At 38.1% G+C, this 17,559-nt stretch overlaps 1 long non-coding RNA gene across 1 annotated transcript in view; it reads left to right on the top strand.

Moving 5' to 3' along the window:
* Positions 1–11,171: 11,171 nt before the first annotated feature.
* The window catches only part of LOC125083186 (uncharacterized), a 34,468-nt gene continuing 28,080 nt past the window's right edge, over positions 11,172–17,559 (top strand). The window contains exon 1 of the long non-coding RNA XR_007122208.1: positions 11,172–11,201. This is a non-coding gene — a long non-coding RNA (uncharacterized LOC125083186). The remainder of the gene's footprint in view (positions 11,202–17,559) is intronic.

Raw genomic sequence — 17,559 nt, 5'->3', positions numbered from 1 at the left:
ACTGGATAAGCATTAAATGGAGAAATCAGAAAAACCAAGAAGTAAGTCCATGGGAAATAAGATAATTATAAAAGTAAAATCAGCAGGATGCCTGGTTGGCTCAGTCAGTTAAGGGTTGGCCTTTGGCTCAGGTCAAGATCTCAGAGTCCTGGGATCGAGTCCTGCATTCGGCTCCTTGCTCAACGGGGAGCCTTCTTCTCTCTCTCCCTCTGCCTGCCATTCTCCCTGCTTGTGTGCTTTCCCTCTCTCTGACAAATAAATAAAATCTTAAAAAAAAAAAGTAAAATCAGCAATTAATTAGGGAATATAAAACAGTAGAATTTATTAATGATTTTGAAATCTGATCCTTTTGGGGGAGAAATCCATCTTTTAAACAGTTTAATGCATACATAGCATTTTCAGTTAAAAAAATGAGACAAAAAGACAGAGTGAATGCAAAACTCAGATCAAGTAAGCACATAAAAACACAATGTCAACCATTTTCAGAGAAATTATGAATTATCAAAATGATCATAGAAGAGGTAGCAAACTTAAGTTCCTAAAAAGCCATTAACAAACAGGAGAAAAAAAAAATTTGGCCACAGTTTTATGAACAAATAGAAATTCTAACTTTTAAGGACCATATAATTCCCATGTTTTTGTACTATGTTAGAAGATAGAAAAATTTTGCTGTTTGCTTATTTTTTGTCACTAATAATTCAATTTGATAAAGGTGCTCTCTTCCCACATAAGCACACTGAACTATACATAATTTCACTCATGAATAAAAACAAAAGACCTAGCTAAAACACTAGCAAATCATATACAGATATATATAAAAGAATAATAAATTATGATCAAATGGAATTGATTATAAGAATATAAGAAATACAATGTTGTCTGAAAAAAGAAGAGTGACCCCAGAATTGTGACCCTGAAAACAAATCTGAAAATATACAAGGATTTGGTATACAATAAAGTGATAAAAGAAAACAGAAGGAGTGCATGGAGTTATTCAAGGAATAGTGACTACTAGTGGTAAACTATTTGGCAAAATAGAAGTGTTGATCCTTATCTCATGATTTATGTCAAAATGAGATAAAAGTTAAATAATAATAAGAGGAGAGAGAGGGAGTAAGAAAGATAAATGATGGATAAACAGAGAAAGTAACTGGAGGAAGGTGCAAGAAGGGATGGATATCTAGAAATAATTTAGAAATGGAGAGCCCCAGTGGCTCAGTTGGTTAAGCATCTGCCTTCTGCTCGGGTCATGATCCCAGGGTCCTGGGATCGAGCCCTGCATCAGCTCCCAGCTAGGTGGGGAGCCTGCTTCTCCCTCTCCTTCCCATTCATGTTCTTGCTCCCTATTTCTGTCTCTCTCTCTCAAATAAACACAAATCTTAAAAAAGAAAAAAAAAAACATAGAAATAACTGAAGATAATGTGGGCAGATTATTTCTCTGAGAGATAGGGAAGGACTTTCTAAGCATAAAAGCAATGGGAAAAAGCACAAACCTACCCATTGCGTGCCTGGGTAGCCCAGTGGGTTAAATGTCTGCTTTCGATTCAGGTTATGATCTCAGGGTCCTGGGATCAAGTCCTGTGTTAGGCTCCCTGTTCATCGGTGAGGCTTCTTCTCCCTCTGCTTACCACTCCCCCTGCTTGTGCGCTCTCTCTTTCTCTCTGTCAAATAAATTTAGAAATCTTTAAAAAAAAAAGAAAAAAATACCCATTGATTTAATTCTATATATATTACACATATATATAAACCATCTATATAACCCATCAGTGTCCGTGTCAAGCAACAAACCATTTTTAAAAAGGTGCCACAAATAAGAGACTGGGTTAATGTCCTTGATGTATAAAATATATTCAAATGGAAAAATATATGAATTAAAGAAGAGATACAGGGGCTCCTGGGTGGCTCAGTGGGTTAAGCCTCTGCCTTCAGCTCGGGTCATGATCTCAAGGTCCTGCGATCAAACCCCGCATTGGGCTCTCTGCTCAGCAGGTAGCCTGCTTCCCCTCCTTCTCTCTCTGCATGCCTCTCTGCCTGCTTGTGCTCTCTGTCTGTCAAATAAATAAATAAAAATCTAAAAAAAAAAAAGAGAGATACAATTGATAGTGTGAGGATACTCTTGGTAGCTTTTGTACTAAGCAGAAAAGCTATGGTCTAGGCAAGAATGTCTTGGAACCACAATATCAAACCTAAAACAAGAAAGAATTCATTTCATGAGCAAAACAAAAGAAAAACACTCATTACAAAATGTTTTTTTGGAGTGAAATTATATTTATTATTTTTACTTAAGGAATTCTCAGGTGAAAAAATACAGATAAAATCTGAGTAATAAAACGGAAGAATTTGAGATGATAGACTCTAAAAAAGCATGATTTAGATGCATTTCTAAATTATTACATAATTCTTGCATCAGTACACCTGATGTAGGTAAAGCCCAAATTATTTTGTAGGGCAATCTCTGGTTACTGGTTCAAGGTGCAGCCAGAAACCTAGAGAATCCAAGTGCCAAGAAGGCCAGAGGGGTGCTGCTGAGAGCGCTGTGCTGGCAACCCTCTCTGTTCACTTGATATCGCTGAGTTACCCCGGGCTGGTGATTTAATATCTGCATATTCATGTTTATTCATTTGAAAAACAGACAACTATGGTTGTTGAGAGAATCAAATTATATAACCCATTCAGAATGCTTAGCATGGTTCTTGACAGAAATTACTCAATAAATGGTTACCATTATCATTCTAGCCACATTGGACACAATTCATTGGGTGATGTAATGTGGTCCTTTCTGAATAGTTACGGAAAAGAGGCAAAGTGAAACTAGCTGAGAGTGCTTTTGGGACCCAGTTCGCACTATCAAATGAAGCCCTACCTTGGCTTACCTTGTAAGCCATCTTTAGTTTCCTTCCCTTTAAAATAGGGTTATTACCTGCTTTTCCTCTCTCTGAGAGCATGCTAAAGTGCTTTGGAAAGAGAGTGGAATTTACCACTACTAACAAGTCACTGCCATTTCAATGGCCAGGTTCCCTCTTCTTCTTGTTTTACTGATGCCATTTCCCACCCTGTGAAGGGAACTCATGCAGTGATCTCAGAAAAGTTTGGCTTGGTGTCTCCATCGTGTGTGGTCTAGTACAAGGTACCATACCAGGCTGAGGAAGATAGGCTAGGAGACAAGAACCCTGCCTTCAAGCAGAAAGGTCGGTTTGCTAGCAGAGTTGATAGAGAAGAAAGACCAGAGTTGGGGAGACCAATCTGGAGTATTCTGCAATAACACAGGTAGGAAATAATGAGGCTTTGCACTGGGATGGTAGCAAAGGGAAGTGGCTGAGCCCCTTGGGTCATAGTCTGAGCATGGGGGTCTGGCTGGTGAGAGTTTAGCCTCCATGGCTATCCATGGCCATCTTTGCTGCTGAAGCTTAGCATGTTCTCATCCAATCACTTCCTGTCACCTCCAAATCCTGGGACACAGATGCTGTTGACAGTGATGATGATAGTAATGATACTAATTAATATTTATGGAGTGCCAGCCATGTGCCAAGCAAAAGTATTAGTTTACTCACGTTGGCTCCTCAGAGACATCTGATAAAATCGGTGCTGTTATTATCTCTGTTTTTCAGACAAGCAGAGGCAGAGAAATGTTAAATTATTTACTTAAGAATATACTGTAGTAAGTAGTGCTTCCTAGACTTAAACCTTAGGCAGTCTGACTCCAGAGACCAAATGCTTACCCACTGTTACATAATGATAATAACCATGATGGTATTAGAACAAATATTGTGGGTTTTCCCTGTTAGACCCTGTGCTGAAGGCCATACTTGAACTCTCCACTTGATTGATCAAATATTGACAGCCCGATCCCATGAATTCTTTTCAGCAAGGCATCCACTCTTGTATTGAAGAACGAAACCAGGCCAGTGCCGCTGACTGCAGCTACAATTCCTTTGAGTGTATGGTCCACATCCAGTCCATGGAGCATTCAGGGGTGGAAATGGGTCTTGCAGAAAGCACATTTCTATTCTCTAAAGTTCTGCCTGCTGCCAGAAGCACTCCAGGTCTCATTCATTGACTCCATCCAGAAGGAAGCTTGCCAGTACCTTGAACCGTATTGTGACATCCCTAAATCAAGGTAATACCCTTACGTCAGGGCGGAGAGGCTTCTAGGCCACCAGTTTGCTAGGATGAGGCCCTGGAGTGTGTCACGTAACTTACCGTTATTAGTAGTAATTCCCTCTCAAAAGCATTGTTTCTCTTCATTTTCCCTTTTCATTTTTTTCCCCTGAATTTTGGCTACCCCTCTCTCTTGGGCAGGTTAATGAATTTCTGTGGGCCTTAGTTTCCTCATGTATAAAATGAGGATAATAGTTGTGGGGATTAAATGAGATAGTCCATGCATTACGGTACTTACCACAGCATTTGACCCACATAGTAAGTACCCGCCGTAAATGTGAGCTGACATCATCTTCTTTTCACAGCCCCGCCCCCATGGGAAAGATGTGTCATATACTGCTGGCATAAGTGAAAAGTAATAGTAAGTATAAAGATTTTCCCAAAGAGCTGCGTTATATTAAAAAAATACAGAGAAAGAGGGGTTCTGTTCCCCATCTCACACTTCACGGTTACGAATAATTCAGGAATACAGGCTGGTAGGAAACTAATTAGCCTTCTGAAACATAACCTAAAATGTTACAGAAAAAATGCTGCACGTATCCATGCCAGAGGCTCAAGGGGGAGCTCTCATTATTGAGATATTAAGTCATTTCAACTTTGCCCACCCCCAACATTGTCACTTTTGTTTTAGAGAAGAAAGAAGGTTGAATCTTGTGTGGCTGGGGACTTGGAGGATGATGAAGGGACAGGGAGAGTTTTCTAGGAGACCTTCCACCATGTAGTATAAGAATGCCAATAGAAAGGAAACTCCCAGGGCCAGAAGGAACGGAAGTTGCTGGTGGTTTAGGAGCAGAATCCCAGAGCCCTCGGTGCACTGATGATGAGAACACTGATGAGGAAGGTGGTTGGAGGTAGGAGTTAGAGCCTTTGGACCCTGGCTCCCAAAGTGTGTGAAGGGGAAATCTTTGCTGGAGCAAGATAGGAAGAGCGAGAGGAAGCCACAATGCCTGTCACTGTTTCACCTTTGGAGTCCTGGTGCCCATGGAGGGGTTCCCTTGACTGTAGAGACTGAGAAGTCCAGCAGTGGATGGTAGCTGAGTCTGCCTAGCGCCTTTAGACCCTTATATCTCCCCTGAGGTCATGCAGCCAGAGGCAGGGACAAATGTAGCTATTACCTCAACTTTTTCATGGCCTCTTCCGTAATCTACTGATTCTGACCCATTTTGCTCTCTTGATTCTGAGTGCTTTCCATTCTCCGCTTTTAGCTACATTATTCTGGTCAGTTTAATGACTTTTCTTTGCTCTTGGACCCAGAGCTTTGCTTTTGGCTATGGATTGGCACCTCCTCAGTTCACGTAGGCCTTTGTTCACCCCGGTTCCCAGGGGACCTGGTGACTTTGGGTGAGTTACTGCTTGATACACTCCAGGGCTTGTTCTGGCCCTGCAGGAAGGACCAGGACAGGTGGAAACTGTTCTTGTATTTCAGACAGAAAACAGAGAGGGGGAGGAAGGGCATCAAGAAGTTCATGCCAGAGCACTGCTTTTCTTTAATCATTTGCTGCAAATGGATCCCCCCTCCTCCCGCCCACATAACAATTGCTCCAATTCTTTTCACATCTATATGGTTGGTCATCTGTATATTTGAATTACTTTAGTGGCAAAAAAAATTCAAATGAACAAATCCAATAAAGTAAAGACTTCTTAAACTGGGCTGAGAAGTATTTTGAAAAATGAATACAAATGATTTCACTATATATATATATATATATATATATATATATATATATATATATATAATTTTTTTTTTTTGTTAATACATAATACGCTCAGCCTGGAATAATTTTTAGCTTCCCAGGGAACATAGAGTTTGATTAAAGAAAAATATATGCGTTTATGAATCCAAAAGGAACACAAGTTAAATGTGGTAAATGCAGACATTCTTACGAAAGAGGAACAAAGAAAACAGAAGTCAAATGAGAAAATAGCCCCAGATATTAACATATGAAGAAATAAAAAAGAGGCTTTTTTAATTCCAACTTTTCTTGAAAAGTTTTTTTGGAATTAAGAGCAAACGAAAAATCCTGAGCTCATTTATGTGACTTGATTACCTTTTCAAATGTAAAACAAAGAAAATCCTTGAGAGTAGAGAAGATACTGGGAAATGGGAAATGTTTCCATGCAGCATTTTCTATTTTCAAGAGAAAATCTCAGGCTTGGAAAGAAGTACGTAAGCGTGGATCAATGGCTCTGATATTTACCTTTCCTTGTGGAAAAGATTACAGCAATCTCCAATATCCGATTCGTTGTCTAGATGACACTCTGGTTGCCAGTGCTGAGACAGCAGCATGTAACCCTATGCAGGAGTGACTTTCTAAAGGAAGAAAAGGCCAAAAAACCCCTACACAACAACAACAACAAAAAACACACCAAAACCCCCCCTCTTGTACTCTAAAAAATATCCCCAGCCTTGTCCTCATGAAAACAACATGAAGATTATTGCACAGGAGCAAAAGTGTCCCTTGACTGCACTCGAATATAAGAAATGTAGAACTTGAGCTAAAAGATTAGATTGCCTAATAAAACAATTGATAAACACAATCCATTTGGGATATATACAAAGAATGGACTATGACAAGCCTAGAAGATTGTTTAATATAATGTCAAAAGCTACCAATATAAAAGATTCCAATTTACTCCTGTCTCCAGATGCTGGAAAAGCTTTTGACAGTTAATTGGAAGCTTTTATTTTTGACACTGAATCAGCACGGACTTGCCACAAGAATTCATTTCATGGGCAGAAACATTATCTGATCATCCAAAGGCCAAAATTAAGGCTAATGTGTATAATTGGAGACCTTTTCTTCCTTCCTTCCTTTCTTTTTTTTCTTCTGTTTTTGACAAGGAAGCAGCCATAGGCCATCCACATTTTCCTCTATTATTTGGTTCATCAATAGAATCTCTGGCAGGCAAGATGAAGGAATAAAAATGGGGTACTTAAGGCCCACAATTTTATTGTGAGTAGATAATGTGGCTCAATTCTGGGTTGCATGTAGGCTTGTGAAATCCACTTCTGGGGAGTCAAGTGGGAGGCCGAATCCCCTCTCCTCATGAAGGGGCCTATTTGGTTTAGCTCAAGAGGTATTTTCCTCTTAGGAATAAGATCTTTATTGCTAAATAAAGATGTGTGTTACAGACGGTTCCTTCTTTGTCCTTGGAAGCAGTAATCTCTTCCAATGTTAGCCTATTTCTCCAGTTTCTTGCTCAGTTTTTTTTTTTTTTTTTCCTGGAATAATTTCTATGCAACAGAAGAGCAGAACTTCCAGTAATCACCATATATTTTTGTAATTTTCTTTTTCTTTCCTAATCAAATATATGAAGAATTTAGTAATCTGATGAAGAAATAGGTACATGAGAACTATGCATGTTTGTATAGAAACAAAAGATACAGATGTTTGACATATCACAAAGGAAGTACGGTAGAGAATTGCTGTAAAGCTAGTTGCATCTAACTGTAAAAAATAGTGGGAGGTATGGGGTATTGTGCATATTATCCTTGCTTTTTAAACAGGTTTGTTGAGCTATAATTCATATATAATACAATTTGCTTATTTAAAGTGGACACTCCAAAAAAATAAAGTGTACAACCCAATGGTTATGGTATAATAGCATTGTGAAACTGTCAGTATAACCACTTGTAGAATATTTTATCATCTCTAAGAGAAATCCCATGTGCAATAATAGTCACTCCGTACTTCTTCCCAACTGTGAAAGCCCTAGGCAAACACTAATCCACTTTGTGTTTCTATGTATTTGCTCCTTCTGGACGTGTCATATACATGGAATCATACACTATATGGCTTTCTGTGTCTGGCTTCTATTCTTTAGCATAACGTTTTCAAGATTCTTGTCTGTCGTAACATAAATCATAACTTCATTTTTATGGATGAATAACTTTTAATTGTATGAATATACCACAGTTCAGCCATTCATCAGTTGAGAGACATTTGAGTTTCCACCTTTTGACTATTATGAATAATGCTACTGTGAACATTTATGTGTAAGTTCTTATGTGAACATGTTTCCATTTCTCTAAGATTTATACCCAAGAGTACAATTCTTTGGAAACTCTGTTTAACCAGACTATTTTTCAAAAAGACTGTACAATGTTCAGTTTCTACCAGCAGAGTATGAGGGTTACGCTTTTTTCAGATCCTCATCAATGCTTGTATTTATCCCTATGATTATAGCCGTCCTAGTGGGTGTGACATGATATTTCATTGTGGTTTTGGTTTGCATTAATATCAAGGCTAATGAAGTTAAGCATCTTTTTAGTGGCTTATTGGTCATTTATATATCTGTTTGAAAAATGTCTATTTTTACCTTTGACCATTTTTAAGTTTGATTGTCTCCTTATCACTGAGTTTTAAGAGTCCTTTATATATTCTAGATACAAGTCTCTTATCATATATATGATTTACATATCAAATTCCCCATTCTATGGGTTATGGATTGTCTTTCCATTTTCTTCATAATATTCTTTAACCCACAGAAGTTTTTGATTTTCACGAAGTCCAATTTACCAGTGTTGTTTGTGCATTAGGATGTATCTCAGAAACCAGTGCCAAATCCAAAGGCATGAGGAGATAAGCACCTATGTTTCTTTTAAGAGTCTGTAGTTTAACTCATTTAGGTCTTGATTCATTTTGAGTTAATTTTGGATTGGGGTCCAGCCTCGTTCTTTTTTTTTTTTTTTTTAAAGATTTTATTTATTTGACACAGAGAGAGAGAGATCACAAGGAGGCAGAGAGGCAGGCAGAGAGAGGGGGGAAGCAGGCTCCCCGCGGAGCAGAGAGCACGATGCGGGGCTCGATCCCAGGACCCTGAGATAATGACCTGAGCTGAAGGCAGAGGCTTAACCCACTGAGCCACCCAGGCGCCCCAAGCCTCGTTATTTTGCATCTGGCTATCCAGTTGCCCCAGTGCCATTTGTTGAAAAGACTATTATTTTCCTGTTGTATGGTCCTGGCACTCCTGTCAAAAACCAGTATATGAGTTTATCTGTGGGCTCTTGATTCTATTCCATTGATCTGTGTGCCCATTTTTATGTCAGTACCACACTGTCTTGAAACCTGTAGTTTTGTAGTGCATTTTGAAATCAGGAATATGAGTCTTCCAACTTTTGTTGGTTCATCAGCATCCAACTGATGCTGATTCATCCAGGTGAATCTTAGGATCAGCTTATCAATTTCTGCAAAGAAGTTAGCTGAGCTTTTGATACTAACTCTATAGATCAAAGATCTAAGGAATGTGCCATCTGAACAATATTAGATCTTCTGACCCATGAACCTGGGATGTCTTTACTTTACATAGACCTTTAATCTCTTCCAACAACATTTTGTAGTTTTGCAGAACATAATTTTAGCCCTTGATTTATTAAATTATTCCTCAGATTGATTGGTTGATTTGAGGAGGGAAGGGCGGAAGGAGAGGAAGGGAGAGAATCTGACTCTGCCCTGAGCTCAGAACCAGATATGGGGCTTGATTTCATGTTCCTAGGATTGTGACCTGAATTGAAACCAAGAGTTAGATGCTAACAAATCCAGCCACCCTATCCCTCCTCCCACCCTTCCAGCAACCAACTGAGCTACCCAGGCACCCCAGTATTTTATTATTTTTAATTCTGTTGTAAGTGGAATTGTTTTCTCAAGTTCATTTTCAAGTTCTTTATTGTAAGTGTATAGAAATAGGACTGATTTTCCTATCTTGATTTTTTATTTTTGTAACCTTGCTAATTAATTATTTCTGGAAGATTTTTTACTGACTTAGAGACTTAGGATTTTCCTACGTACAAGACTGTTGTCTACAAACAGTCATAGCTTTGCTTGTTCTTTCCAGTCTGGATATTCTTGCCTGATTGCCCTAGTCAGGACATCCAGTACAATGCTGAATGAAGTGGTGAGCTCAAACATCCTTCTCTTTTTCTTGATCTTAGGGAGAAAGCATTTGTCATTCATTATTGCTTTTTTTTTTTTAAGATTTTATTTATTTATTTGACAGACAGAGATCACAAGTAGGCAGAGAGGCAGGCAGAGAGAGAGAGAGGAAAGCAAGGCTCCCTGCTGAGCAGAGAGCCCGATGCGGGGCTCGATCCCAGGACCCTGGGATCATGACCTGAGCTGAAGGCAGAGGCTTTAACCCACTGAGCCACCCAGGTGCCCCCTCATTATTGTTTTTTAATTTAATTTTATTTTATTTTCATTATCAAGTATGAAGATTGTGAGGTTTTTTTTTGTAGATGCTCTTCTATCAATAGAAGGAAGATCCCTTCTGTTTGTACTTTGTTGAATGTTTTTATTATGAAAAGATTTTATATTTTGCCATATTTTTTTGTGTGTCTATTGAGATGATTTTGTGGGTCTGTGCTTTATTCTCTTGATACGTTATGTTACACTGATTTTTGAATCTTTTTTTTTTTTTTTAAAGATTTTATTTATTTTATCTGACAGAGAGAGATCACAAGCAGGCAGAGAGGCAGGCAGAGAGAGAGGAGGAAGCAGGCTCCCTGCTGAGCAGAGAGCCCGATGCGGGGCTCGATCCCAGGACCCTGAGATCATGACCTGAGCCGAAGGCAGAGGCTTAACCCACTGAGCCACCCAGGCGCCCCTGATTTTTGAATCTTAATGCTACCTCCCATTCCTGAGCTTAATGTCACTTGGTCATAGTTTATATTCCTTTATGCATATTGCTAGATTCAGTCTTTTCAGTATTTTGAGCATTTTTGCATTTAATTCATAAGAGATACTGGTCTACAGTTTTCTTATCTTGTGGTATCTTTGTCTAATTTTGGACTACAAATCTTTCCAGTTAATCTAAGCTATTTAATTTTTTGGTATATAGTTGCTTATAATGTTCTTACATAAACCTTTTTTTTTTAAAGATTTATTTATTTGAGAAGGAGAGAGCACATGAGCGAGCCTGCGTGAGCAGGGAGAGGAGCAGAGGAAGAGGGAGAGAATCCTCAGACAGACTGCCTATGGAGCTTGAAGCCCAGTGTGGGGCTTGATCCCAGGACCCTGAGATCACGAGCTCAGCTGAAACCCAGAGTAAGATGCTTAACAGACTGAGCTACCTAGGTGCCCTGTTACATAAACCTTTTTATTTCTGTAACATCAGTGGAAAGTTTCTTCTTTCATTCTTAATTTTAGTAGTTTGAGGTTTTTTTCTTTTAATCAGTTTATGGGTTTGTCAGTTGTTGATCTTTTTAATCTTTTCAAAATATACACTTCTAGTTTGACTTATTTCTCTGTTTTACTATTCTTCATTTCATTAGCTTATATCCTATTTTTTAAAAATAATTTCTTTCTGGTTGCTTTATGTTTAGTTTACCCTTTTTCTAGCGTCTGAAATTGAAAGGTTTTACCTTTGAGTGGTGCATTTGGTGACTTCTTTTTATATTTTGACATTGACTTTTTAAATTACATAAGTAATAACAACATTTTCCTTGAAGGAAAACAAAATATTATAGACATACCATCTTTCTCTATGCCCCCAATCTTTTTCATGTCCATTTGCTTCTTCTAACCCCATTACACCAAAATGTTTGCATCCATTTACATACGTGTTATTGTATGTACATGTATTTGGGAGTGTATTTGTTTATATTAATATTATTATTTGGTAAATGTTTTGGGGCAATTTGGTTCTACTTCTCAATATTATAACTATGATCCATATTATATCTGATCAAAGAAGTTTACTTTTACTATTGCATATTTTTATAGGTAAATTGGCTATTTGCTTATCTGTAAATTACCTATTTCTTCCTTTAAACTCTGTTGGTTTATTTTATTTTATAGATGTTATTTATATAATTACTAGTCTTTTTTCTGTTATACAAGATGCAAGTATTTCTTCTGGTGAATTACTTATTTTTAATTTGTTTGTGGTGTTCTCACTCTTCAGAAGATTTTAGTTTGGATGTTGCCCGGTTTGTTAGCTTTTTCCTTCATGAGTTTTTCCTTTGTGTTTGCCTTTTAAAGGCCTATCATATCCTAAAGGATTAAGTATTCTTCAATATTTACTTTAAATATTTTGTAGTTTTCTTTATTTATGTAATTTATTTGAAACTGGCTTTTGTGAATTCTGTAAAGTAAAAATCTAGCTTTACTCATATAAATTGCCAATTACTTTCATAATTATATTGAATATTTATCTTTCTCTTACCAAATTGAAGTGTTAAATCTTACAGTACTAAAAGGGTTTGAATATATTTTAAATATGTATTCTCATATATCCATGGGTTGGGTTTTGGATCTTTACTTAGTTATTTTTAATAAATAACCAAAATGGCAATATTCAAATTATAATAGTTATATACTATGTCTTGATAATTTGCAAGGAAAACATCATCCTTTGATTATTTTTTTTCTTTTTAAACATTTTTTTCAATTTTTAAATTTTTTTATTAACATATAATGTATTATTTGCTTCAGGGGTACAGGTCTGTGAATCATCAGTCTTACAAAATTCACAGCACTCACCATAGCACGTGCCCTCGCCACCCTATCACTCCCCACCCCCCCAGCAACTCTCAGTTTGCTTCATGAGATTATGAGTCTCTTATGGTTTGTCTTCGCGCCCCCCCCCCCCCCCGGTCCCATCTTGTTCCGATTTTTCCTTCCCTAACCCCCACTACCCCTACTTCTCCAATTCCTTATATCAGAGAGATCATATGATAATTGTCTTTCTCTACTTGACTTATTTCGCTTAACATGATACCCTCTACTTCCATCCACATTGTTGCAAATGGCAAGATTGAGGGGTTTTTTGGATGGCTGCATGGTATTCCATTGTATGTATATACCACATCTTCTTTATCCAGTCATCTGTTCATGGACATCTAGGTTCTTTCCATAGTTGGCTCTTGTTGACATTGCTGCTTTAAACATTCGGGTGCACATGACCCTTCAGATCATGACATTCGTATCTTTAGGGTAAACACCAAGTAGTACAGTTGCTTGGTCGTAGGGTAGCACTATTTTCAACTTTTTGAGGAACCTCCATACTGTTTACCATAGTGACTGGACCAACTTACATTCCCATCAGCAGTGTAGGACGGTTCCTCTTTCTCTGCATCCTCAGCAACATCTGTCGTTTCCTGACTGGGTAATTTTAGCCATTATGACTGGTGTGAGGTGGTATCTCACTGTGGTTTTGATTTCTATTTCCTTGATGCTGAGTGATGTTGAGCGCTTTTTCATGTGTCTGTTGGCCATCTGGATGTCCTTTTTGCAAAAAATATCTGTTCGTGTCTTCTGTCCATTTCTTGATGGATAATTTGTTCTTTGGGTGTTGACTTTAATAGGTTCTTTTTTTTTATTAATTTTATTTTTTATAAACATATAATATATTTTTATCCCCAGGGGTACAGGTCTGTGAATCACCAGGTTTACACACTTCACACACTCACCATAGCACATACCCTCCCCAATATCCATAACCCCACCCCCCTCCCAACCCCCCTCCCCCCATCAACCCTCAGTTTGTTTTGTGAGATTAAGAGTCACTTATGGTTTGTCTCCCTCCCATTTCCATCTTGTTTCATTTACTCTTCTCCTACCCCCTTAACCCCCCATGTTGCATCTCCTATCCCTCATATCAGGGAGATCATATGATAGTTGTCTTTCTCCAATTGACTTATTTTGCTGAGCATGATACCCTCTAGTTCCATCCACGTCGTCGCAAATGGCAAGATTTCATTTCTTTTGATGGCTGCAGAGTATTCCATTGTGTATATATACCACATCTTCTTTATCCATTCGTCTGTTGATGGACATCTAGGTTCTTTCCATAGTTTGGCTATTGTAGACATTGCTGCTATAAACATTCGGGTGCACGTGCCCCTTCGGATCACTACGTTTGTATCTTTAGGGTAAATACCCAGCAGTGCAATTGCTGGGTCATAGGGTAGTTCTATTTTCAACATTTTGAGGAACCTCCATGCTGTTTTCCAGAGTGGTTGCACCAGCTTGCATTCCCACCAACAGTGTAGGAGGGTTCCCCTTTCTCCGCATCCTCGCCAGCATCTGTCATTTCCTGACTTGTTAATTTTAGCCATTCTGACTGGTGTGAGGTGATATCTCACTGTGGTTTTGATTTGTATTTCCCTGATGCCGAGTGATGTGGAGCACTTTTTCATGTGTCTGTTGGCCATCTGGATGTCTTCTTTGCAGAAATGTCTGTTCATGTCCTCTGCCCATTTCTTGATTGGATTATTTGTTCTTTGGGTGTTGAGTTTGCTAAGTTCTTTATAGATTTTGGACACTAGCCCTTTATCTGATATGTCATTTGCAAATATCTTCTCCCATTCTGTCAGTTGTCTTTTGGTTTTGTTAACTATTTCCTTTGCTGTGCAAAAGCTTTTGATCTTGATAAAATCCCAATAGTTCATTTTTGCCCTTGCTTCCCTTGCCTTTGGCGATGTTCCTAGGAAGATGTTGCTGCGGCTGAGGTCGAAGAGGTTGCTGCCTGTGTTCTCCTCAAGGATTTTGATGGATTCCTTTCTCACATTGAGATCCTTCATCCATTTTGAGTCTATTTTCGTGTGTGGTATAAGGAAATGATCCAATTTCATTTTTTTTGCATGTGGCCGTCCAATTTTCCCAACACCATTTATTGAAGAGGCTGTCTTTTTTCCATTGGACATTCTTTCCTGCTTTGTCGAAGATGAGTTGACCATAGAGTTGAAGGTCTATTTCTGGGCTCTCTATTCTGTTCCATTGATCTATGTGTCTGTTTTTTTGCCAGGACCATGCTGTCTTGATGATGACAGCTTTGTAATAGAGCTTGAAGTCCGGAATTGTGATGCCACCAACTTTGGCTTTCTTTTTCAATATTCCTTTGGCTATTCGAGGTCTTTTCTGGTTCCATATGAATTTTAGGATTATTTGTTCCATTTCTTTGAAAAAAATGGATGGTACTTTGATAGGAATTGCATTAAATGTGTAGATTGCTTTAGGTAGCATAGACATTTTCACAATATTTATTCTTCCAATCCAGGAGCATGGAACATTTTTCCATTTCTTTGTGTCTTCCTCAATTTCTTTCATGAGTACTTTATAGTTTTCTGTGTATAGATTCTTAGTCTCTTTGGTTAGGTTTATTCCTAGGTATCTTCTAGTTTTGGGTGCAATTGTAAATGGGGTTGACTCCTTAATTTCTCTTTCTTCTGTCTTGTTGTTGGTGTAGAGAAATGCAACTGATTTCTGTGCATTGATTTTATATCCTGACACTTTACTGAATTCCTGGACAAGATCTAGCAGTGTTGGAGTGGAGTCTTTTGGGTTTTCCACATAGAGTATCATATCATGTGCGAAGAATGATAGTTTGACTTCTTCTTTGCCGATTTGGATGCCTTTAATTTCCTTTTGTTGTCTGATTGCTGAGGCTAGGACTTCTAGTACTATGTTGAATAGCAGTGGTGATAACGGACATCCCTGCCGTGTTCCTGACCTTAGCGGAAAAGTTTTCAGTTTTTCTCCATTGAGATTGATATTTGTGGTGGGTTTTTCATAGATGGCTTTGATAATATTGAGGTATGTGCCGTCTATCCCTACACTTTGAAGAGTTTTGATCAGGAAGGGATGCTGTACTTTGTCAAATGCTTTTTCAGCATCTATGGAGAGTATCATATGGTTCTTGTTCTTTCTTTTATTAATGTGTTGTATCACATTGATTGATTTGCGGATGTTGAACCAGCCTTGCAGCCCTGGAATAAATCCCACTTGGTCGTGGTGAATAATCCTTTTAATGTACTGTTGAATCCTATTGGCTAGTATTTTGGTGAGAATTTTTGCATCTGTGTTCATCAAGGATATTGGTCTGTAGTTCTCTTTCTTGATGGGGTCCTTGTCTGGTTTTGGGATCAAGGTGATGCTGGCCTCATAAAATGAGTTTGGAAGTTTTCCTTCCATTTCTATTTTTTGGAACAGTTTCAGGAGAATAGGAATTAGTTCCTCTTTAAATGTTTGGTAGAATTCCCCCGGGAAGCCATCTGGCCCTGGGCTTTTGTTTGTTTGGAGATTTTTGATGACTGTTTCAATCTCCTTACTGCTTATGGGTCTGTTGAGGCTTTCTATTTCTTCCTGGTTCAGTTGTGGTAGTTTATATGTCTCTAGGAATGCATCCATTTCTTCCAGATTGTCAAATTTGTTGGCGTAGAGTTGCTCATAGTATGTTCTTATAATTGTCTGTATTTCTTTGGTGTTCATTGTGATCTCTCCTCTTTCATTCATGATTTTATTTATTTGGGTCCTCTCTCTTTTCTTTTTGATAAGTCTGGCCAGGGGTTTATCAATCTTATTAATTCTTTCAAAGAACCAGCTCCTAGTTTCGTTGATTTGTTCTATTGTTTTTTTGGTTTCTATTTCATTGATTTCTGCTCTGATCTTTATGATTTCTCTTCTCCTGCTGGGTTTAGGGTTTCTTTCTTGTTCTTTCTCCAGCTCCTTTAGGTGTAGGGTTAGGTTGTGTACCTGAGACCTTTCTTGTTTCTTGAGAAAGGCTTGTACCGCTATATATTTTCCTCTCAGGACTGCCTTTGTTGTGTCCCACAGATTTTGAACCGTTGTGTTTTCATTATCATTTGTTTCCATGAATTTTTTCAATTCTTTAATTTCCTGGTTGACCCATTCATTCTTTAGAAGGATGCTGTTTAGTCTCCATCTATTTGGGTTCTTTCCAAATTTCCTCTTGTGATTGAGTTCTAGCTTCAGAGCATTGTGGTCTGAAAATATGCAGGGAATGATTCCAATCTTTTGATAACGGTTGAGACCTGATTTAGGACCAAGAATGTGATCTATTCTGGAGAATGTTCCATGTGCACTAGAGAAGAATGTGTATTGTGTTGCTTTGGGATGAAAAGTTCTGAATATATCTGTCATGTCCATCTGGTCCAGTGTGTCATTTAAGGCCTTTATTTCCTTGTTGATCTTTTGCTTGGGTGATCTGTCCATTTCAGTGAGGGGAGTGTTAAAGTCCCCTACTTTTATTGTATTATTGTCGATATGTTTCTTTGATTTTGTTATTAATTGGTTTATATAGTTGGCTGCTCCCACGTTAGGGGCATAGATATTTAAAATTGTTAGATGGGGTTATGGATATTGGGGAGGGTATGTGCTATGGTGAGTGCTGTGAAGTGTGTAAACCTGGCAATTCACAGACCTGTGCCCCTGGGGATAAAAATATATGTTTATAAAAAATAAAATTAAAAAAATAAATAAATAAATAAAAAATAAAATTGTTAGATCTTCTTGTTGGAAGGTTCCTTTGAGTATGATATAGTGTCCTTCCTCATCTCTTATTGTAGTCCTTGGCTTAAAATCTAATTGATCTGATATAAGGATTGCCACTCCTGCTTTCTTCTGATGTCCATTAGCATGGTAAATTCTTTTCCACCCCCTC

This window comes from Lutra lutra, chromosome 13 (assembly GCF_902655055.1).
Source record: "Lutra lutra chromosome 13, mLutLut1.2, whole genome shotgun sequence".
NCBI lineage: Eukaryota > Metazoa > Chordata > Mammalia > Carnivora > Mustelidae > Lutra > Lutra lutra.
This window is presented reverse-complemented; position numbering and strand designations above follow the sequence as displayed.